At 38.3% G+C, this 23,238-nt stretch overlaps 1 long non-coding RNA gene across 2 annotated transcripts in view; it reads right to left on the bottom strand.

Moving 5' to 3' along the window:
* The window catches only part of LOC120499764, a 55,539-nt gene that overhangs the window by 27,436 nt on the left and 4,865 nt on the right, over positions 1 to 23,238 (bottom strand). Inside the window, exon 2 of one of the 2 annotated variants that reach the window (XR_005626962.1) lies at positions 21,766 to 21,920. The exons of the other annotated variant lie outside the window; for it this stretch is intronic. This is a non-coding gene — a long non-coding RNA (uncharacterized LOC120499764). The remainder of the gene's footprint in view (positions 1 to 21,765; positions 21,921 to 23,238) is intronic. 2 annotated transcript variants of the gene reach the window in all.

Below are 23,238 nucleotides of genomic sequence, written 5' to 3'. Positions count from 1 at the left end.
AGAATCATATGCATAATTTGGGTTCATTTTTTTATGTTTATCCAATGTTAAACTTTGAGAAAATTAATGAGAAATTATAAGGAGCTAGTCTAAGGTGTATTACTTCCTTAGAGTGGTACCAAATAGTTTTTAGATAAGGTTTGCTCCTATCTCGTTCTATGCCAAGTTTCTCCCAGAATCTATGGACTATTTCCAATTTTTGTGTGTGAGAGCTTTCTCTCACTTTCAGCCAGGTGATCAGAATAACCTTACTGCTAGGAAACCAAAGAGATTAAGGACTAATTCTCATTTGCATTTCCTTCCAGCCGTGATTAGGTCTCCATCATAATGTGGATTTTTCCTTTAAATAAACTGTTTAATGCCAGAAACTTGAAACGTGTCAAAGTTCTGATAAGACTCTTTCTACATGACACCATTAAAATTTTCAATTCTGATTAAGCTTTTGGGGTGAAATAGTTCACTGTGTGTACTGATGTATCTTGATTTCTGGATATGGGATAAAACCAGCTATTCCATAACTCTCTGGGTTTGGTTTGTACTCAGGAAAACAGGAAAAAACAAATGGAGCTGGTGCATGCTGTGTGGGAGACTCTCACACGTGTGTGCCGTGCAAAGCAATGCTCCCTCCAGGAGTGCCAGCCACTGGATCCAGTGAGAGACCTGACTGTGAGGAATGGTCAGCACCCAGTCAAGACAAAGCAATAACAACAACCAAAAAATCATTTGTGCACATTTGTGCATGCTGTTTTCCTCATATTCATTAAGTACACGTCCCCTTACAGCAAAGGAAAGCTACTGTTTAAAATCATTCCCGTGTACCATGGAAGAGAGAACCAAATCAGGCAGTGAGGAAAGTCCTTTTCCAGAGAGCATCCTTGCCAAGGGATCCTCTTTGTTGCAAGAGCACTAGACCAGGGTAGATATTACGTCACACAAGAGATTCTATAACTTTGACTCAGCCAGTTCAAACAGAAATAAGTCAGAGTACTGTGCAGCAGTAATTGCTAGCTGAGGCACTAATTGGAAAAAATTGCCCTTAGGGGGGAAATTAAAAACAAAGGGATAAGCTTCCCATGATCTTTGCACTGCTGTATCCATTTACAACAGCAACTTCTCTGTCACAGTGGGCTGGAGCAGTGGTGGGCTAAGAATCAGCTATGAAATGTAACGAGTCACAGCAGGAGCCATGAGGCCACTCCTCAGGAGGGAGAGAATGAAACTGGCTTAAAGACTTGTGTTGTTCTAGGATTAAATGACTGAAGAAAAAATATTAAACTTTTAGGTTTCTCATTTAATATAGAGATGATAAACAACCTGCTGTAACAAAAGGACCTTTCCTGTGAAAGGAACATACTCTAGTAAAGCAAGAAACATTGTTTGGTTTCTTCTGTTCCCTGGAGCAACTTGTAAAAATTATTTTGGCATCTTCCGCTCATATAATTTCTCACTGCCAAAATGATTAACTGAGACTAAGAAATTGCATCTTCTTCTGACATGGTCCTAAAACTCAGAAGTACACAGAGTATGACTTGTGGGGCTAAAATGTACTCTGGGAACTTTAGGCACAGTCAGCCTGCTACATTTCCATTTTGCTCGTTTTCAAAATCTATTTGAATAATGTCGCTGGGTGATTCTACTCCACTGGATTGCCCATGGACAATACATTATATTTTTTTGGGAACGAGATCATTTTTTCTCTTATTTTCTGGGTTCTGTCTTGAATACATGCAAGTTTGTAATACACTACAAATATAATTTAGCCAACGCTGAGTTCTATATGTATGCAGTGATAGTTCGCATCCTTGTTTGTTTACTCTACCCTGAGCAGCAAAAAGTCAGCTACTGAAGTCAGTGTGATAATGTCTGAAAGAGAGAGTTCAATTTTGATTTTTTTTTTTCCATTCTGAAATCTGTTATCTCAGAGGTGCCACTGTTGCTCTTGGGCTCAGTGGATCTATCAGTCTTGGCCAGCAGTGGATCTATCTTGGAGCCGACTGGAATTGGCTCTGTGGGCCATGGGGGAAGCTTCTGGCAGCTTCTGACAGAATCCATCCAGTAGCCCCCCACTACCAGAATCTTGCCATGAAAACCCAATACAAGGCCATACTGAGGACATTATCACTATGCATTTGCCCTGGTTTTACATTCTTACATAAACAACTGCTATGGCCATGACAGAGACAGGATACTGGGCTGAGTGGACTCTTTGGTCTGACCCAAACTCATTACTCCTCTTCTCCTATATTTTTCTGATGACTTGATTTTCTGCTTCATTGACTCAATCTCCAGTCTGCAGGGCCCATTACGTTCTTATAAAGGAAATTAGATAGACAAATTATTCTTGACAATTCCTCAAGGGCTGCTCCTTACTCCTTGCTTTGTTATCCTTCAGGATGCATAGACACAGGTTGGAATAGCTTTTATTTGCATTTGCTTTTGACAGATCCACATTTTTTGTTATGACAAAATCCAGTAGACTTTTCTTTGCAATAATCCTTATTTAGCTTCCAGATAAAAAGTGCTAAATTATTGCTTGAATAGTTGCTAAATTCAGTAAAGACCGATATGAGGCCTCAGTATTTAGTGACCTGTTTGGGTTGTTTATCTGAAAATGATGGTGTATGAGTTACACTGGAACACCTAAATTTTACAGCAGGAATGTGAACAGTCCTTGATCATGATGTATCAGAGCAGACTGTGACTTTTGCTTCAGAAGAGAAAGTTACTAATGTTGCTACCATCTTTTAACCCATCCTTTGACCTCTATTTCACAGTTAATTGCAGCACTTCAAAAAATACTGCATTCAGCCACTTTCCTAACTGTTGCAGAAGAGGCAAATCAGGAATCATAAGACGTACACAGTACAACCATCATGGATTTAGTTCTGATTGAAGGGTCAGAACATTTAGTTCTGACTGTATGAAGATGCCAAATCCCACACTGCAAGTACCAGTGATAAAACAAATTACTCCATTCATTGGTTACTGCTGACATGGCCTTCTTGCAACTTAATCACTTTCCTAGCTCAAATATTTCTCATTCAAAGACAATATTAGGCCTTCAAATTCCTCCTATTGACTGTTGTTTAGATAACTACAAGATTTTTAGATATCTTTTGCTGCTGTTTTAAATAAGCCATCAGTAACATTTTTTATTGGCTGTGTATAACTTAACTTGGTAGTTTTATTTCTCTTAATATAGTAATTATGTAGCTTCTAAGAACACCTTGAGAGAAAAGAAATTTCAAAGAAGTCATGGTCAATAGGAGTTTATTTTAAATTTTTTAATAGGGTTTAATTCTCTGAAACTCCAGCTGGATCTGTGTAGCTTTCTTACATATTTTTACTAGGTCTGCATGTGGGCGAGTATATGGCTCTACAAAATACAGGTGAAATTAATGAAAATCATGGTAAAAACATGGTTTTATTCTATATTATTAAATTCTTTAGGTGTAATGTATTCCTAAGACTGGGCCCATGAGAGAAATTTCAAGGCGCTTCTGCCAAGAATCACAAATTAATGTGATTAACATCCCCTGCCATTGTTTTCTCTTTCATTATCATTTTTTCCTATTCTTATCTTACAAAGTTAAATGCAGAACGTGTTTATATCAACATTGTTACTAATAGTTTGATGGTGCCATGTAATGTATTATCATGACATAACTTATAAGTTGCTATACAAATAGTAAGAAAACCATGTAATACATCAGAATATCCCATGTTCTGAATTAATAATTTTTCATTATGTAGCTTTAATAAAATTGAAAAGTTTAAGTCTTTTAATTCAAAGGCAAAAATTGGCTGAAGGGGAAAATAATAAATGTTTGTTCTGTAAGTTAATGATTTAATTTAAAAGATTGGATTATAAAGTTACATATCCTTAGAATAACTTAATGAAATGAAGATGTTTTTAAAATTATATTTAAAAGAAAAAAAAAAAAAAACAAAACCAAGAAAACAAACCAACTTCTGGACTGACCCTGAGTCCCAGTACCAATTAATTTTTGGGAGTTTGATTAGCCAGTTCATTTAAATTGTTTGTTGTTTTAGTTTTATTCAGTTTACCTGAAAGTAGAAGTATACAATACAAAAAGCAGAACTGTCACTCTGTTTCTCTTTCGTTTGTTTCTGTTTTCTTTGTTGCTAGACAACGTTATTTTTTAGTTGATTTCCCATAATTAAAAAAATACCACTATAGCAGATAATATGAGAGAAAGTAAAACAACATACTGTCTCTTTTGTCCTAAGAATGGGAAGGTATTTGTCTGGATAAGGTCACAGTTGCTTCTTAGTATAAATTACTTAATTGTTTTCAGTAGGGCTGTTGTGTGAGCTCCAGGACTCGGCAGTCTAATCTGAAGCAGAACTCTCTGTCTTTGAAAGAATGTTTCTGGGGATGATCTTTGCAGGATGGACTACTGGGTCACCAGGGACTGGGCAGATTGGGTTTTATTAGTACTTTTTGTTTTGTCTTAGAAGAGAATGTGGATAACAAAGAAACATCATTTTACAGTCATTGTTTTCTATGACCATATACTTTTAATTCTTTGTATTTTTAGGCAGAGAAAAGGCTACTGCCAAAAAAAAGGTAGTCTTCACAATAGCTGAATACAGCAGTTGCAGGCACAGTTAGTGAGATTTTTAATAACTGCCTGTTTTTCAAAAAAAAAAAAAAGTTTTTTTGATTCAAAAAATCAAAAAAAGATTTTATGCTATCAATGTAATCCATGTGGTGGTAAATATCAGTACATTTTTAGGTGTACATTTCAGTGGTACCTTTTCAATGGAAAAGGGGAGAATGGCACCCCATTCGTACCATCTAATGCCGCTGGAACCACGTTGTTGTGTGCTCAAAGGGCAGCTCCATCCTCCTGGATAAAAATAAATTTCATTCCATCTAAGTTTGTATATGGATGGACAAGCTTGTGTGCGTGGCTTTGCAAATAGCTCTCCCTCTGCATAAACACTCTCTCAAAGCCAAAGTTGGAGGCCAGTTCAGTAATGATATGTACAATTTGTTAACAACAAATTGTACTTAAGATGTTGTTTTAATTGACATATCTGTGAATAGTTAAACCCCGACTTTAATCTGGTTTGTATCAACCAATAGACTCACAACTTTTGTGGGAAAACAAGCCCTGGCCCTGCCCAAATCTTGTTCCTCTGCACGGAGTTTATAGAAAACTATGCAGCAGGCTGCATTAGTTACAGTGCAATCAAGGATTCGCTAGGAGGGAAGAAAAGGACTTGTCCTCATGTGAACTCTGCATAAGATGCCTCTAATTCCTTGTGGGGGCTTTTGAGGTGACACAACCTGAGGTTGTATGTTGGAGATGGAGGTAGAAATAGAACATAAATTTATGTAAGTTTTAGGAGCACGTTTAAAATTCTTGATTAATTTTTTTTTTTATGTCCCTATTAGCCAAATGCTTGCAACAGTCCAAAGATGAACAAATGCCAGTACAGCAAGAGTAAATTTAGCAGCCACCACTATGGTAAAAAAAAGTTATCCAAAACATAAGCCACAAGGAAGGGTGATTTCAGGGTTGTTTTGTTGTTATGGGTGGGTTTTTTCAGATTTTCCTCTGGAAAGATAGAATGATCCTCTTGGGGAAAAAAGAGGGCTCACTTAGAAGCTTTCTCCAGGGCAAGCCATACACATATACAAACCCACAGATACAAGCACAGAGATATTTACCCTGCGTTGCTCAGAGCCATTACATCTGGCTCCAGCGGAAGAAGGCCTGTCGAAGGGGTCTTTCACTGGGCATGCAGGGAAAGCAGGAGCAGAAATAAATATTTGAATAAATGTTCAAAGCCTAGCACTGATTTTGAAGTAGCTTACTTTCAAGTGCTTGTTGCGTGTTTGCATTACAGTGTTGTGCTTTCTTTTCTCGTCTCTGTCTTGAATCATGTTCTCTCTTTCCCCTCTGCCTCCATTTATTTGGTCCTTACACCCCTCCAGCTTTTTTTTTGTAAACATCATAGTAAATTTTAATGTGGGAGCACCTATGACTTCACTTTATTAAGCTTTTGGTGCTCAGCAATACTAATATAAATATTTCTCGTTTTACATTTTTCTCTCAATTGTTTAATCTGCTGTCTGTTTAAACTAGACACCAGCAGGGTTGCAGTCCTTAGCAGGCAATCCCATTCCTCCAGGGAGGATGCCTATTTTGTATGAAGCATGTGATGTTAGAAAGGTTTTTTAGTGTATACAACAATGAGACAGCTAGGATGCCATCTATGGTTTTTGTTGGAGCCTATTATCTTGCACAGTAGCTACAACCTGGTAAGTGTCGTTTAAATGCCTCAAAGTTCTTCTTTAGTATGGTGCAAGATATTTCTATGTGTGCAACTCCTGTTATAATCAGTAGGATGTACATCTACTCTGCACCCTACTCCTGGCATGGTACATTAACAAGGAATTTATAGCTGCACTCTAAAAGAGCAAGAATTTCTATATAGGCACTGCTGAATATATACTGGGATATTTTGTTTTTACCATGTTCCAGGGAAGAAGATTTTGGCAAGTCTGTGTACCTTGATATACAGCTTCAAGAGCAAAAGAGGAATAATGTATAGCTGAAATGCCTCACCATCAGTGAAAGGCTCTGAAAAGCTGCAGCAGCACATAAATTAAGAGCGACCCACCACTCTGTGCCAACTACGACTTAGTTGGGAAACTATGCAATGATTAAACAATGAAATTAAACACATAGGACCTGGTACATTTAAATATTTAAATGCCACTTTTCATAACAAATCATACTAATGCATAACAGTGAGTCTGACCTTGCTTTAGGATGGCCTATGACATTGCAAGCAAGACAGATAACTTTGTGCATTCCTCTGCATCTTCAGTTATGATCTGTGTTCTCCCATAAAGGTAGGGCTACCTACATGAGATCTTGATTACAAAATTTTTTTGTTTTTATATATTTATCAGGGATATGACAGTAATTTTTAAGTGAAAGGAATCACATAAGCATAAATCTCAAGTAAATCCATTGACCTCAGTAATGACACAGGAAAATGCAAGTCTGATTCCATGATGGCTGCTACTTAAAAATTTCTTCTTAATATTTTAACTACTACACACATTATTTCATTGGACAACTCCATGGCTTTTTTTTTCACTGGAATTATCTCCCCACTTTATCTGTAATTCAGGTAAACTTCACAGTAGAAAGTTCACTCAGATGTCCTTCAGGAAAGAGGTTTACAGGCAGGACAAAACCTCCAGCAGAAGGAAACCTTTGAGCCAGCTGCATAAAATAGAAAAATATTGCTATGCATTTTCAACTGAAGTCTATACTTCAAAATGAGAAGGTCAGTAGGAGTCTATTCAGAGGCATATGGATCAGGAATTCTCAGTCTTTTAGTGATTTTTTGTGTCAGCAAAGAGCTGGTTATAAGACATTGGCCCCACCTTGTTTCTATGTCAAAACTGTATTAAAAGATGCATGTAAATACATTAAGTGCTTTCCTAAAATTAATTTCCCTTGAAAGCCATTGCATGACTGTAACAGCATTGTGCAGTCACTGAGGAACTTGCTACTGTTTGTTTATGACACATCTACAGGGGAATTGGTAACAGCTAAGCTCACTTAACTAAGAGGTTAAAACAGCAAGCAAAACAAGGTAACTTGGGGTCTAACTCTGGACAATAGCTCGAGTCCAGATCAGCATTTTCCACGGATCTCAGCTCCAGGTCCCAAGCAGAGCTAAACCAGACTTGCACTGTCACTGTTTTAGCCAAGGTTTTGTGTAGCAGGAGGGGGTGGGAAACAGCTCAGGCTGGGACTATGCTGCTCTAAAGGTCACTCTGCCTTGCAGAGGGAGCCTGCAGCAATGTGAATTCCTGAGTCAAGATTGTCAGGAAATGTTTTTTAGCTGAAACTACTTTTGAAACCATGTTGAAGGAAAGAAAAAAACCTGAAAATGGATCATTCTCACAGAAGTCCTTTATAATAGGGGCATTTTCTCTTGGAGTGAATTTATCTTGATGCAAGTTTTTTTAAAACAGATTTAATCCTAAAAACATAGAATTTTTGAAACATGCAGTAGCCCTTGGGGATTATTATTGTAGCCCCACCCTGACACCTGCACATCTTCTGTTTGTTCAGATATTGCCCCAGGGAATAGGGAAAACATTTGCCCCAGCATGCAAGCCTAAGAGTTTACAAGGATTTTCTATCACACGTGTTCTGTCTCTTGATTCCAACTTCTCTTTTAAATCTGTGTAAGTGTATATTAAGTGCTGAGGTCTACTGACACATCCAATATCATCATTCTTCATTCTTTGCAGTTATTCTTGTGGAGTGCTTTTATGTGTGTGCACATGTGTATGTGTATCTAGCCTGCCATCCACCCATCCGTCCGTCCGTTTGTCCATCTCTCCCTCCCTCCCTCTCACTGGGACTGTTGGGCAGCAAGGATAGAGGGGACATGTGTCAGTGTGGCTCAGGCTGTGGCCCTCTCACTCCTAGGCTGAGAGGTCATGTTCAAATCTCATTTCCTGATGCTGTGGACAGAAGTCTAAACAGTTAGTGGCTTCATCTCTCGAACAAGATATTGACCTGGAGCTTCTGGATGTCAAAGATTTCAGGGAATATTTTGGAAAGAAAGGGGAATAACCCCAACGCCTTGGCCAACATCCCAGTTTTCAGCAGAACTAGCATCAAAACAGAGTGTGATTAATGCTAAGTACATAATGGCTGCCACATTTGCCTTTGCAAGCAGAAGGTCTCTTGCAAACAAGCTTTTTATTCTTTCCTTCTGATTCCAGTTAAAAATAAAAAAAAAATTTCTTTAACTGTAGGACAAGCATTGTAAAATATGTTGGTGCTCTAGTGTTTTACAAAGATTATCCTGACTTATATGTTTTCACTGCCAGTTTTAAATTGGTGTAATTTAAATGCTTTCAGACTTCCATTCCTCTTAAATAACACTGCAGTCTGTGGCCTGAACTTACTTTCTTAAAACTCAACACCATTGCTCTGATAATCTCTGTAAAAACAGAATGGTACTTACTGTTCAAAGATGGCATTTTGAGTGTAATAATAAGCTTTTCTCATTCATATTGCTCTTGAAATTTGATGTAGCTAATGCTGGAGAAGCTTAAGTGACCAAGTTTAGCCTTATTTTCAGAATTATACTCTCTCCCAAACTATGTGTTTAGAAAATCACTATGTTTTTGCTAGCAAGCACACAGGAACCCAGACTGAGGCTCAGACAGTTCCCACACTGATCACATGCACTTCAGACTTAGTACAGAGAGAAACTACATTAGTAAAAATGTATCTTAAGCCACACAAAAAATTCACTTTTCCAGGTGGTGATGTTGGACTGTGGCAGCCATTTGGGGAAGTCAGCAGCAGCTGACAGCTCCTGGATGGGAAAGGAACACTTTCTGAGATCATAGAATATTCTATATTGGAAGGGACCCACAAGGATCATCAAGTCAAACTCCTGGCCCTGAATAGGACCACCCCAAGCCATCACACCATGTGCCTCAGAGACTTGTCCAAATGCTTCTTGGATTTTGGCAGGCTTGAGATCAGTGCCTGCCCCTCTGCTTGCCCTCATAAAAAAGCTGTAGACTGCTGGGAGATTTCCTCTCAATCTCCTCTTCTCCAAGCTGGAAAATACCCACTAGCTTTGTCCTTGCAGGAAGTGAATTTCTAAAAAGTGGGAAATGAATAAATTAAATGGCAGAAATTTGCTCTCCAAAACTGTAGGAAGTACAGAGATGAAATATATCCACTTCTGAGATGCAGCCTTAGCTCTGCCCTGAGGCCAGCTTGGCCAGCTCTGCATGAACCAGCAAGCTGCAGTTGCATCTTGGAGAGAAACCAGATGACCATTGCAGTAAAATACTTGCTGTAACACCTTCTCTTTGCTATGGCAGAGCTCAGCTCCTCAGTCACAGTGAGCAGGACACACTTTTAGCTGGCTGATCTTCAAGTACTCAGGGTGCTGGCACGAGGTCATTAACCCACTGTGGTTACTTCTGTCATTGCAGCTTGGCTAGACCAGGTGAACAGGCAGTGCTTCCCCATGATGAGAGGCCCCAGCATTCTGCACTACAATGCCTGGTGTGGCACTGCACCAGGGGCTGTCAGTCCAAAATACCTTTTGTGTGGTTTGTGGTGGGGCTCATGAGGAAAATTCTTAAGTATCTACTTACACTTCCTATAATCTTCTCTTCTATTTTGCATTTTCTCTGTAAAGTCCACAATGCTCTTCATGTTACATTTCATTCTCTTCATTCATTTTTATAGAAATACAGATGGTATGCAGATCAACAGATGTTTTGGTAGCAGCAATATATAACATCAGGGGGTTGTGTTGTTTTGGGTTTTCTTATTATTTGCATCATTTCAACAGGAACATTTTTGAATTTTCCTCCATGTAACCAGGAGTTGGGCTTGATGATGCTGATGAGTCCCTTACAACCCTGCATATTCTGTGATTCTGTGAAAGCATAGAGAATAACTGCAGTGGACAACAAATTAGTTTCTGAATGTTACTAGCATTTAACTAACACCTACAGCTGGTAAGGCAAAGCTACAGGGATTGTGAGACAAGTCATGAGACATGAGGCTGAACATTCACATAAGCCTTGACAGTCACCAGGAGAAGAGAGGTTGTGAGAGACGACATTTGGGGAGTTCAGCACCAGCTTCCAGCTTCACATCCACTGAATGATGAGAGCTTTGATGAAGATTAAAGGGATGACACTGATGAAGGCTGTTACCTGGCTTTTCAGTAACTATGTGGAAGCTGGAAGACCTAAGGCATTTCTAAGACTGCAAAGCTACTAAGTCTGCATATTGTGACCATGGGGCAATACAGGGTAAGTAACAGAGGAGCACAATGAATTTTCTTCCCTTTGCCTCCCTGTGATTTAGAAGAAAATAATATCACAACTTTTCCAGCCACAGCCTCCTCCCTACCCTACCAATGTAGAGAAAGAGCTAATTTTCCAGGGTTGGGAAAATGTCATTGAAGCAATGGGAACACATGATTACTGTGGGCACAACTGGTTAGGAAGATCCATGATAAGTCTTCAGAATAAAACATTTTTCTCATTTAAAAAACCCCAACTTTTTGTTAAAATCTTTTTTTTAAAAAACCCTATGTTTTAAACTTTTTAAAAGTCTTAGAGAGAGCACTTCCTAGACTGGCACATGTACATTGATGTTGTTGCCAGACTAACAACTATTTGAGGAACCACCTATTTTTCCTGTTCTTTGTGGAGCCACTGGGATGCAAAGGCAGATGTGAGCAAACTTGAAGATTTTGCACTGCCTTGCAAAGTGACTGTTTAATGTGTATTTGTAGACTGATGCTGGAAACACTTTATAATTAGTCTGTGTCTAAGCCAAAATATTTTTGTTGTGATATTTGAATGTTACATTTTACAGATGATTTGTAAAACAAAAGGAAAATGTTACCAGGAAAGAGGGTAGGGACAAAAATATCTCTGCTGATTTTGAACTGCCAGACATAAAGGCAATTACCAGAGCAGACTGTGGAGATGTGCACCCAAAGGAGGCCTTAAGGGCATGCTTTGATATTATGTCAGAATCAGAGGAATGTCTGCTTTGTGCTAATTTGTGTCAGTGTAGTTGGCTTGCATATAGACTTTAAATAAACTGCTGATTTTAAATAAACATGCCAGTTTTGAAAGCCTGAGTAAATCATCATCTACATAAGATTTCATAGCAAACACTGACATTTCTATGACGATTTTATCCATGAAGAAGACTCAATGTACTGACCATTCTTACATGGCTCACAGACTGGAGTATCATTACCTTTAGTGTACAGAGTGGTCAGTATGCTGTGGGTACAAAGTGTACACACAAGAGAGAAGACATGGTTTGGCCATAAGCTGTTATCATGCCAGAAGATGGCTGATAAAAACATCCACACAGTACAGTAGAGCCTGGCAAGTAAGTTTCACGTTCTTCTATGTCCTTACACTTTATAATACAGTCTTTTGGTATTTTAAGGCTGCAAACATCTTGTATGCTTCTAGTCCTTCTGCCCTCTTTTGAAAAGTTACTGCCTTCACTTCTTAGCTTCTGCACACTCTTGGTTGGCCAAGTTAGAGGTTATCCTCCTTTATTCCTTTTTTTTCTTTCTTCCAGTTAAGTTTCTATACTTGCTTTTCAAGGACAGCACAGGAAGGCCACTGAGAAATATCTAATGAGCAAGAAGAAAATCATAAATGAGAAAACTCTTTAAAGTTTTTTCCATAAGGATATAATCAGAAGTATTTAATTTGCTTTAGATGGCTCATTCAGGACAGTTCAGCAAATCCCAGTATTATGAACACATGAAGGATGTGACCAAAGGACTGATGGATGTTAACAGTGATGAGATAACTGCCTATACTTGTGATTGTGACTGATATTTGGCTTGTCAGGATGCCAAAGGATGAGTGGAATAAATTGAAATGGATCAAGAACCTGTGCAATAGGATATTCCAGAGTGATAATACTGCCAGGGTTTCATCATTATTCCTGGGGTTGTTTTGAAGCCAAGCTTATTGCTGATTCTTCTCCACATGGACTGAAGAAGTTCAGGGCTTCTTTCTTGAGAAAGTCAAGGAGCTGGACTTCAAATGGGTTTTTGGGAACAAGGCATTTTTAAAACACTGGGAATTTTAATGGAAGAAAAGTAGGGCTTTGAGATGTAATTGCTGTGACTTTGGGTCATAGAGTTCAAGTCAATAACATGAACAGTCCTAGTTATAGGAACATAGGCATAGTGTGTGAAGTATGAATCACTGATAATTGATGCAACATCCCAACATGCACTAAAGAAAAAGGATTAAAAGGTAATTTGTCAGCTAGTTTTATTAAATCAGAAAAAAAGCTGAAATTTTACCAACCAGACTTCAGATTGCAACATGGAAGTAAATGCCAAACCAGGGGTAGTTCTACTGGTAAAATAGTGTGGTTAGACCTCACCAACCTCTATGTAACAGCAGCCACATCAGGTTTGCTAAATGTTAGCAGTCTTCATTGTTATTCTGACAATACCTTTTAAAATATGCCCATTTTTACTACTCACCACCATACCACAAAAACTATAGTTATGCATGCACACAGGCTGCTGACAGTCAAATTGACAAGATGTCTCTCTGATTCTACTGTTTGTGGTCTACAATCCACAGACTCTGATCCATTAATTCCCTCTATCAGAAAACCTCTCTTCATATCTCAGTTTATATATATACTGTACACACTCAGCCCGCAGCAAATTATTCTGAAACACTACAGATATAAGAATATCAAGGGTGATTTACTAGAAGTATACTTAATGAAGCGCAAGGGTTTTAGATTATTATGACCCAATCTTCACAGTAACTTCTGTTATATCTTATTTCCTTCCAAAAAATTAAAGCAAGTATCTACTTCAGTTCTTTAAAAGTTAATTCTTCCTGAATGTAAGACCTAGGATAGCTGTATGTACTATACACACTTCAGACAAATTAATGTCACATAGCAAAGTAAAGGGAAAGACTGAAATTCTCCGACTGCTTTCCATCATTTTAAATGCCAGCTTTAGCAGTACTGAGATAGTGATGTAGCTCATGGCCCAGATATGCAGTAATATTACATGCATTTTAATTAAAGGCAGTTGTCCTCATCCTGCTGAGGATTTGGTCACTGATGTACTGTGGAGCAGGAACAGTCGCAGTAGGTAATCTTCAGTATCTAGGAGCTGCATCTCCAGCTGGGTTTTTATTCAGAAAAGTACTGAAGCTTTAAAGTTCATGCTCTGATCATCCTCACTCACTCTGCGTCGGCTTGGTTTGCAGAGTGGGCTTGGTGCATACATAGGATATTCTTTCTGAGGGAAATGGAACTTTAACTTTCACTCCAAAAGTGTACTGCCTGCACTGCCACCATAATTAGAGCAGAAGGATTCTGAACCACATGTATGGTAGGCACCACCCACAATATAAACCTAGAAATAGTTCAGCCATCACAGTAAATCTGATCTAAGGTAACATGCACATATGTATATATCCAAGGGAAGTGATTGAGTCACTATGGAAGCGGCACTTAGGGACATTGTTTAGTTGTGGCGTTGGCTATGCTGGGTTAATGGTTAGATTAAATGATCTTAGAAGTATTTTTCAACCTAAATTATTCCATGATTCTATGGTTCTTTAAATGGAGGAATCAGTACCAGCCATTTCCAGCTGCTGATCTGCTCCTGTTGCATTGAACCATTGATGCAGATGTGACCGACATACCGTGGCATGCAGCCTACTACGGAATATCGAACTGGGAGTTGGATTCTCTAACGACACATCTTTCCAAAACAGATCCATAAAGCATGTGATCAACAGTGAAAGCTGTGGAAATACAAGGGCTATAGCTAAATCTGTGAACAATAACAATTTCTTTCAGGTGCATCTCTGCAAGGTGAGTCTCTAGATTCAGCTTCCTTTACTCATGTCAGTTGCAGGCCAACATGTAATTGAAAGAGCTTGATTCACTGTCCAGCCATGTACAGGCGTGCATAGAAAATATAATGGGGATGTTTAAAATAATCCTACCAGAGGCCAAGACCTTTCATTCCACTTTGCACTTGCATTTTGTTGATTTAAATGAGTGTGAAGTAGGGGATATTAATGCTGCCTGACTTCAGACACCTATCTTAGGGGAGCAGTCTGTTGGACTCTGTGGTCACTAGAAAGGGAAAGACCTTTCTGGAAGGCTACTGAACATCTGCCTTGCTGACTGAACTCAGACTGTGTACACACTTTCTAACATAGAGCAACAGAGAATCAAGCACACTATCAGTAGAATTAGGATATCTAGGATGTAAAAGTGCATTAAAAGACAATGCATTTTAATACGTTAAAAATCATGGGAAATCAATTATTTTTGTACAGCATGAGATTGAAAATAAACATGGCTATTTCATGAGAAACCATGTGATTGTTAAATCAGATGCAAGAATCCTAAAGCTTCATGATTGTTTCCTTTTTAAACTACTTGATAAAAAGCAAACAGGAGAGTCCTTGCTTTAAAAAGAAAAGATCTGGCAAAGCTTCCAGCTAGAAGAACAAGGATAAGACATGATTACAATCTGTTTACTGGAACATAATAAAGTCATCTGAAAAAACAAAAAGCACTGGAAACCTCGCATTTGCTTTGGATACATATCCTAAACATGCTGTAAGATATGACATTACCTTTTTAATTTCTCTATTTAATGTGAAACAAATACAAAAATTATTTGAAATTGTGCTTTCTTTTTATTTTTATCCTGGGATAAACAAAAATCACTGTCAATAAATTCAGAAGATGTTACCGTGAGTGCATTTTACCGTCTTATGTATGTTGATGAAAGAAAAAAAATTTTTTTTGAAGAAGACATCTGACAGAAACAAGCAAAAGGGGATAATTCAGCAAGCAGGCTAATTCCCTTTACTTAGACTTTCCCGTGTACATTTACAATTATGTAAGAACATCCCATCCTGAAAAACTCATCTCTCTGCTGAAAATAAGTACTTATTATTACTAATATTTTGTAAGTCTTAAGGAGAGCTGGGGACGAACTGGTCACCGCCTAAATGGCAAAGGCCAAAAGCTTTTTCGTTTTGAAAAGCCAAAAGCTGGCAGAGGATCAAATGGCCCTTTGGCAGAAGTCCAGCTTCTGTCATGCATACATATACACACATACACACATATATACATATTTCCAGCCAGAAGCAGATATATCAAGGGAAAAAGACTTGCATCCAGTTCTTCACAAGAGCAATGGGTGCTACAAACAGAATTGTAGTTCTGTCTACAATCCACTTGGTTGGATTAATAAAAATATCATAATTAATCTCCCAGCAGTCATTTCACCGGCAACGTGCAAATATGTACACAACTGCAGGAAAAGTCTTTATTATAATGACTGATATACATGCCAGAGAGCTAACCCTCTTCTTGCATCACCTTCAGCCCTATAGGTACTATATGCCCAATTCCAGTTTATTACATCTTTTCATCCCCTCAAAAATTAAGGTTCCTACTTATATTGAAGTAGAGGCCTTCAGAGGCATATGCTTACTTAATTAGTGTACATGTAAGCATATGCATACCTACTAGGCCTTAGAGGTTTCAATGGGACCATTACATGATTGCACCTCATTATATTGATTAATATTGTGTGAAAACAAATGTTCCACAGATTTCTTCACAGTCCTCCTCTAACTTCACTAGAGTTAATTAATGCATTCCCATCTAGGTATAACTATGCAATGACTAGCCAAGGAAGATGACTTTTGCCTCACGCAGCCAGCCATTGGGTGCCGCGCCCTTGGGAAGTGGACCCAGCTCCCAAAACACGTGTTACAGCCAGCAGACAGAGGTCATTAGCTGTTGGCAGATAGGGTGTATACAAAAGATGTCCTGAGAACAAGCATAGTGGCTTGAACTCTGTTCTCTGCCTTGCCTCGGGGTCTCTGTTATTGTCTTTGGCTTCACTGTTCAGGATCCTGCTGGCATTCATCACCTGTTCATTTGTAGCTTTGTCTCAAGCCATCTGTCCTTGCTGTTGGTCTGTCTGCTCCTTCTTCTGGACTCACCTCATGAATTACACTCTCTGGTTTTCTGGCTCCATCTGAAGTTCAGCTATGGTCTTGTCAAAGTGAATGCAAGCTTCTGGGTGCTAAACCCTACACCCAGCCATAGGCCTACCTTCCTCTGTTAGGCTAATGAGCACTATATGTCTCTGGTTCTTGATTTCAGATTGCCTTAATTATATCACCTGCCTCCACCCAGACTCAAACCCCAGGGCTTCACTGTGAGTCTTGTAACTCCCATGTCCCGTCATAACAGACTTCACAGGCAGGTGCAGACAGACAGAAGCTTGTTTCACTGGTGCTCCAAGCTGGGCAGAAACGAGCCAGCTTTGGTCTCGAAGCTGTGCTCCTACATCACCTGAAAGGGAGAGCTCTTTTATAACCAGACAAGATATGCAGCAGTTTGGATCACAGACAAACTGTGTCCACCTCTCTCTCTACTTGCTCACTTAGACATATTGTGCAAACCTGTACTAACTATAGGGTACAGATTAAATTTAGATACCAATTAAAGACACACTCTTCACATGTCTCAAATATTTGTCAGATGTTGAGCAGTATCCTCTGTGCCACACAGGTAGACAGAAATTCACTGTGCAGGCTGTAGAGGACCAAGGCAGAAAGATTTCTACTAAACTTGCTTAAAACTGGTTATAGTTTATCTGTGAATGTTATATATGTTGACCATGCCTTTCAGATGAAGCATAGCAATTGCACTTCATTAATTTGGGTATCAAGCAAATTCTAGTCTGAAGCACACTTTTTGAATGTGGTGGGTTGACCTTGGCTGGACACCAAGCTTGTCTATCACTCTCCCTTCTCAGCTGGATAGAGGAGAGAAAATAAAATGGAAAATGACTCATAGGTTAAGATAAGGCAGTTTACTAAAGCAAAAGTGAAACTTCGTGTGTGTGCAAGCAAGAGGAAAAAAAAAAATTATTCTTTACTTCCCATTGGCAAGTGATGTACCAGGAAGCAGGGCTTCGGCATGCATAGTGGTTGCTCCAAAAGGTAAATGTTGTAAATAATGACTGCTCTCCTCTTCCTCCTTCTTATTTCCTTAGCTTTTATATCTGAGCTGACATCATATGGTATGGAAGATCTCTTTGGTCAATTTAGGTCAGCTGGCCTAGCTGTGTCCCCTCCCAAGCCTCTTGGCCACCCCAGCCTACTGCCGGAGGGCAGTGTTAGAGAAAGCAGCGCTGATGTTGTGCCAGCACTGCTCAGCAGCAGCCAAAACAGTGGGGTGTTATCAAGACCTTTCTAGCTGCCAGTGCAAAGCTCAGCACTGTGAGGGGTGCCATGGGAAAATGAACTCCATCTCAGCCAAACCCAATAAGTGAATTAGGTGTCTCTTTGTTTCAGTACAGTTAGTCCAGACTTCCTCAAAATCTGTATTTCTATAAGTGGAACACAAATCTCATTTCCACAGTACTAGAAGTTGAAGGTTAGGCCTTTATCCAGGGTAGTTACAGTAAGTTTACACCAGCTGATGATTTCATGCCATGCAATTTCCACATCCGCAGATGAAACATCAATAGATACAGAAGGTGCAGAGAGATGTGCTTGAGTACCATAAAGATAACTAGTTTGGCTACTAGTAGTAATATAAGCAGAGTTCAAGTGTAAACTAAATTAGGCTAGATTTAATTTAGACAACTGAAATTTTGTAACTTAAGCTGAGCTCTGTGCTTGCAGAACTTGTACCCAACCCAAGTAACACAAACCTAACAAAGCCACTGTATGCTGGAATCATTAAAGCAAACATTGAATCTAAAGGCTGCCTATTTTATGGCAGCTTTAAAAGCAAATGAAGCATTTATTAACTTCTATATTGTTTTTAATACCTGAGTACCTCAATGGGTCTGCTCATAAATACTGTACGATGTGAGCAAGGGCACAGTGGCAGGATCTGGCCATAAATGCTTTCAGACATGTGACAGAGACAGAGATTTTTGTCCTTTTGTTTCTAGGTAACTGCCTGGTTTTGTTTAACTATGTTTTGATTATGGTATGGACTTCATTAAACACTGTATGGGCAAATGGCATGCTTTATATTATATTTAGCTTTATCTCTCTACTCATGAGGACTGCGTGGGGTAATTGCTTCTTTGAGGGCTGATCCTCATCTCTTTATTAAAGCTGAAGTGTGAATCTGTGGGAACATTATATAACAGGGGAATGAGATTCCAGCTCTGCTATAATATGTTTCATTTGAATAAATAGTCAGGCTGGAAATTATCTGTGTGTTGTATAACCCCTTCATAAGTTAACGCATAATTAAATTACAGATTTTGGAACTTATACTGGAAATCATTTACTTGCATAAGAAACTCCAGTGGGATTCAGTGGGGTATTATTGGGAACTAATACAAAGTCACTAAAACAAGTAGGAGTTTCTAAACTGAGTCTTGACTGCTTTAAGTGAAAACAAATTAATACATCTCAACATTCTCTAGACAGAGCAAATGTCTAATGTGACCTGTATGTATTACCTACACAATTATTATACTTCTAGAGGAAACAATCATTAAAACTACTGCACACATTTGGGGTATAAAACAATACAATATATATTTTCCTTTGTTCTTACTGCTGCTGCAGAGAAGTGTTATACAATAGTGATTGTATGCAGGATACAGTTGCAGGTTATTTCTATTTTTTGTGGGGAACTGCATGGCATCTCTTTGAAAGTAAGAATCTTTGGAAATATGCAATACAGAAAAGCAATGATGTAAATTTTGAATTTTAATTATGGATTAACTTTTTTACAAAAAGAAGACATAGTAATTGTGCTTTAAGCCATTATTTTTTACACTGTTTGCTTTTCTGTAGTAGTTAAACTTCCTTTATAATCTTATCTAAATGCAAGTGATGAGGGAGTAGGACCAGATCCTTCTCCTTTTGAAGTAATTATTTGCCATTTGTTTTACTGGGAGTACCACAGTGATTTTATAAAGGGCATAAGATTTAATATTATGTACAAATTCAAAGTTATGCAAACTCTGCCTTTTTTAAATATGGGAGCCCACAGAATTATAACACAGACATTTAGCACAGAAATCACTTTTGTGTTAGTGCAGAAATGTTTAGTTTTTTTAAGGGCACTCTTAATCAAAATTCCTGCTGCAAAAAAAGATGCAGCATTGGGCGCTGTATCCCTAGTAGACTATTATATCTTTATTAATGCTTTAATTTAAATATTTTAGATCTTAAATTGTGAACAGTGGGAATGGAAAGATTCTAATTAATGTGTTCAAAATTATTTATTCTGTTTCTGAGGTTCAAATAGAAACTTAGGTCAGAAATGTAAAATTAAGAATTTTAAGGTATTTATCCCATGTAAAATCAAGATTCAGGTGCACAGCCAGGAATGTTACAAGAACCTATTATTTATGCTGCATATCAGCCCACAGTCCTAAATTAGTTATCAAAATGTTAATAACAAAAATAATTAAAACAATTACATTTTAAAATTTTCTCTTCCAATTATAATTGTATACACAAGTAGTTAATTTTGCTATTATTAATCTAGTTGAAATGAGGCATTTTTTATCTATCTATCCATCCACCCACCCATCTGTCTTAAAAGTAGTGTAATGTAGCACTTTTCTAGGACCAGCCTTAACTTTCGTGAGCCAGAGGGAGAAAGCAACGAAATGCACATAACTAAAAATCAATGAATGCTTAATAAAACCAAGCCAAGTGTCTGATCTCAGCAAAATCAGTGTTTTAGATCTCAGTTAGTGTTTGAAGTAAAAGTATACCTTAACTGTTTCAGTTATAGAGAAGTATATAATATATACACTACACCTGTGTAATGGATACACTATACCAGTGCTGCAACAGGGAAGTGATCATGACCCAAACACAGCTGGGAGGAAGAGGCAGGTGGGCATGGGAGATGAAGAACAGCACTGCCTGGCTGTGTTGGGGGCTGAGTTTCTGCTGGGATCCTGGCTCACTTCAGGACTGAGTGTGTGCTAAGGGTGGCCATTCAAGATTGTCAGTTTTAAAATTAAGACTGCCAAGAATAAGAAAGCTGTTCTTATAATTTAACATGAAAATGATCTAGCCCTCCACTCACTGCCATGTTTGCACAGAATCCTGTTTGCTGGCTGCTACGTGGAAGGAATGAGAAAGTCACGTGAAACAGGTACATTACCTCCACAGAGAAGACAAAGACTGTGCTCACTTGTCTTACTCAGGTTAGAGGATTCATTTTCCACATGCCAGAATCCAGGTCCAAAGGACACCAAACCATCAAATAAACCTTTCCAGACGTGAAAACAAAATGGTTTAATGGTCACAGCTAAAACTACAGGGGAGATTTCTTGTGATGGTTGAGCGTACGTAATGTATTCCTGCTTCTAAGAGTCACTCTGTCCTTCCTCAGGCCGGGTCACATACTCCCAATTCTACCTAGCCTCCTGTCACCCTTTGATACATTTGTTCTGTTTGCTAGAGCAGCAGAAAACTAGCTGAGCCAAGAAGTAAATAGCCTGCTAGTGTAGCCAACTCATTCAGGTGCCAAATGAGCACCAAAGCCTGGGAAACAATTGGGAAGGGCATCTGTGCATCCAGAGGTAGGGAATGGGCAGTACAAAAAAAAGATGACTGGAGTTTTCTGTGTCAGTAACCTGCCTGAATCTCCAGGATCTCCAAGAAAATGCTGGAAGACATGTCTTTCTCTCAGGCAAAAAGAAGGTTGAGTCATATATCCAAATTATTTAGGGAAATAAAAAATTGGCTAAAATATAGAAGTTACAGCCTTTTCCTCATCTTACACTAAGTGGCTAAATAAAGTTTCAGTGAAAAGAAGATTGTTTTGAGTTACATAAGCATCTCCTAAAAGGAAAATTAATTTTCCAGGTCCCTTCTCAAGTATTTTGAGTTGCCATGATGAATGGGGGAGTTGCAGGCCAGCACACCAATAATGGAATGGTAAGGAAATGCAATTTCATCAGATGGGGGTTGAAAGTCACAAACCTATCAAACCAGAAGCCATTTAAAAAGATTTTAAAGCATATATAGCAGCATTTATGATATAGATGTTAACATTTCTGGAGTACCTTACTGTTATGTTAGTGGCTGCTGTAATTTTGCCTCAGATTATTGTCTCAGTTAAGTAACTTTTCTTTTGAACTTACAAGATGAAGCAATTCAATTTCTTTCTGGCCTTGTGCTAGGGAAAAACAGGAGGTCACCAAAGAAGTCACTTGATGGTTTGGGATGAAGACTGATCAGTTGAGCTGTAGCGTGAGAAGTTACCTACAGAAGTATCTTTCCATAGTAAACAAAGAGCCTGTAAAAAATTCAGAGGAGAGAAAAATACTAGAAGTGTTTATTAGGACAATGAATTGCTAGAAGTGGTTTCTGAGCAAGAAAACTGCTTTCAGTTGCTTGTTTCTGTTGTATTCAGAGACACAGGTCTTTCTGAATATTCTTATAAATACGCATTGCTATACACTAACAGCCAGTGCTCTTTCTTAAAAAATCTCCTCATTTTAGTGGCTGTCTGAATAGACTAAAGAATAACATTCTTTTTGCAGTGATATAGGTGTGTCATTTCTGTTAGTACATGGCTAAGACTAATCATTATGTCAGTGTGCAGTTATGTCACATGCTCACAAAAGCAGAGCCTATAAGCACCATGAGCAGCAAAGCATACTCCTAGATGCCTAAAATCCGAGCCAAGCCAATTGTTCAGCCACATATAGATTTTAGTATTTTTAATTTAGAGAAATGACACATTCATATACCTAAACAAATATTTAAAAGGAAATTTGTATACCTTCTGATAGCAGAAGGGCAGAAATGTGTCATGGATGTCAATAATCCTTGAGTGCATGTACATTTGCATTGTGAGTGAGAAGCTAGAATAGGACGTCTTTCACTTCTATTTGTCCAAAACATTCTCCTGCAGCCCTGGAAGTATGTTTCCCAGCTGTGATATGTTCAGAATGCAGTTCACAGGGAACAACTTGAATGCATTTCAGAGGGACAGGTCATTCCATTCCCCCTCAGTATTTGAATTGTATGTTTCAGCAGTATGCTACTTGACTCAAGCCACACACATGAGTGGGAAAGAAACACTTCACCTTCAGAAAGTTGAACAGAGGTTCATAAAAGCTACCATAAGGTTTAAGACAGCAAAATACATCAGAGATAGTTGTTCTCAATATCAAGAGGACAAAATGGACAACTATCACAGCAGTGTCTAACACTGTATCTGCATCCATACATATTCACTATTCCCAGGACTGCAAAGATTGGATAGAAACAGAGCATCTCTATTTCTGTTACACAACATATGGCTCAGTTCTTTTTTTTCATGACATGACTAGACAAAACTTAAATTTAATTGAAAGTAAGAATGATTTTATAAAGTCAAATTTATAAATAAGTATATTTTCCTATTTCTAAAGGACATAGTGTTACTTTTTACTAGCCAAGACAACTATTTTTAGCTTAATCCATGTACTGTTGAAATTGTCCGTAGAACAAATGTTAGTTTAACAGATGGGTACACATAAAAATATGTGAAAGCATCTCTATGTGAATCAAATTTAAATGTTAGCTTGCATTGCCATTCAGGAATACAGAGACACCAAACTGTGTAA

The sequence above is a fragment of the Passer montanus genome, unplaced genomic scaffold, assembly GCF_014805655.1.
Source record: "Passer montanus isolate IOZ18808 unplaced genomic scaffold, ASM1480565v1 scaffold17, whole genome shotgun sequence".
NCBI classification, from domain to species: Eukaryota; Metazoa; Chordata; class Aves; order Passeriformes; family Passeridae; genus Passer; species Passer montanus.
Note: the sequence above shows the minus strand (reverse complement) of the source record. Positions and strands in the feature narration are given on the sequence as shown.